Source organism: Aotus nancymaae, unplaced genomic scaffold (assembly GCF_030222135.1).
Source record: "Aotus nancymaae isolate 86718 unplaced genomic scaffold, 86718_ANA_hifiasm-v0.15.2.pri h1tg000138l, whole genome shotgun sequence".
Taxonomy (NCBI): Eukaryota; Metazoa; Chordata; class Mammalia; order Primates; family Aotidae; genus Aotus; species Aotus nancymaae.
The window spans coordinates 1,005,900-1,007,727 of NW_026988553.1; the positions used below are offsets into that span (position 1 = coordinate 1,005,900).

The following is a 1,828-nucleotide window of genomic DNA, read 5'->3' on the forward strand; positions in this document are numbered from 1 at the left end:
CTGGGATTACAGGCACGCACCACCATGCCCAGCTAATTTTTTGTATTTTCATATTAAGAAAAATTAAAACTCAACAACAAAATGATAAGCAACCCAATTATAATGGGCAAAGGATTTGAAGAGACATTTCTCCAAAGAAGGTATACACATGAAAAAAATGTTCAACATTTGTCATTAGGAAAATCTAAATCAAAACCACAATAGTATATTAGTTTTCATTCACTAAAATGGCTGACATTAAAGAAATAAAAATGGAAAATAATAAGTGCTGGTGAAGACATGTAGAAATTAGAACCCCTATATATTGCTGGTGGGAATGCAAAATGTTGCAGCCCCTTTGGAAAACTTTGCCAGTGTCTAAAGAAGTTTCGATTTTTTTTTGTCTTGTCACACCACTGATTGAAGCAAAACAACACAACATGCTGCCACTTCACCCAAAAGCATTGTTTTTCATTCTCCCCTTTCTTGACAGCTCAATAGGTCATTAGCCACAGGCCCATTGAGTGCTTTTAAAAAGGGGGAAGAAGTTTTGATTTTCTAAATGTATATACAGATTCATGATCCTTCTGCACTTCCTCCTATTATATTTTGACACAATTTGAAAAATGAGTTATGGTTGAAAATACATATGTGGAATCAAGCAAACGCTTAGGCAGAAGAAATATAAATTAACTACTGGAAATTGAACCTGGTTTAACCTGGACTTTCCCAATGATTCATTTTTCCTTTTTAAGCTTAGCAATAGAACTTCTACGTCATACCAAAGAATATTGCTTTACAAAATGAGACTACTAAACCTCCATCTGAAATAAAAGTTAAGATTTTGTTCTTCAGGAATCTTAATATTTGCTAGAACAATATAAAATAGAATGACAGAATTCTAAGAATTTATACAATAAAGAGACTTCTAAAATTCTTATAAAGTGCCTCAGAATTTTTTTAACTTTTATTTTAAATCTGAGTATACATGTGCAGGCTTGTTATATAGGTAAATTCATGTCATGGGAGTTTGTGGTACAGATAATTTCATCACCCAGGTATTAGACCCAGTACCCATTAGTTATGTTTCCTGATCCTCTTCCTCCTCCCAACCTCCACCATCTGGAATTCCCCAGTGTGTGTTGTTCTCCTTTATGTGTCCATGTGTTCCCATCATTTAGTTCCCACTTATAAGTGAGGACATGCAATATTTGATTTTCTGTTCCTGCATGAGTTTGTTAAAGATAATGCCTTCCAGTTCCATCTATGATCCTGAAAAGAACATGATCTCATTCTTTTTTATGGCTACATCGTGTTCCATGGAATATATAGTATTCCATAGTACATCTGGCACATTTTCTTCATCCAGTCTACCATTGATGTGTATTTAGGTTGATTCCATGTCTTTTACTGTTGGGAATAGTGCTGCATGAGAATATGTGTGTACGTGTCTTTATAATAGGACAATTTATACTCCTTTGGGCACATATCCAGTAAAGGCATTGCTGTGTTGAATGGTACTGCTGTTTTCAGCTCTTTGAGAAATCATCGTGCTATTTTCCACAATGGTTGAACTAATTTGCACTCCTACCAGCAGTATGTAAGTATTCTCTTTTCTCTGTAACCTTACCAGCATCTGTTATTTATTGACTTTTTAATAATATCCATTTTTGCTGGTATGTGATGATATCTCATTGTGGTTTTTATTTACACTTTTCTAATAATCAGTGGTGTTGAAGCTTGTTTATTGTACTGTGGCTGTTGGTCACATGTGTGTCTTGTTTTGAAAAGTGTTCTTTCTCAACAGAAGACATTCATGTGGCTACAAACAAACAAACAAACAAAAAAG

General features: G+C 34.4%; 1 non-coding gene across 1 annotated transcript; it reads right to left on the reverse strand.

Annotated features, from left to right (window-relative positions):
• Window positions 1-382: 382 nt before the first annotated feature.
• LOC135272852 (small nucleolar RNA SNORA21) lies at window positions 383-519 on the reverse strand. The gene has a single exon (XR_010340816.1). It is a non-coding gene; the product is annotated as a small nucleolar RNA SNORA21 (small nucleolar RNA).
• Between the last annotated feature and the right edge of the window lie 1,309 nt (window positions 520-1,828).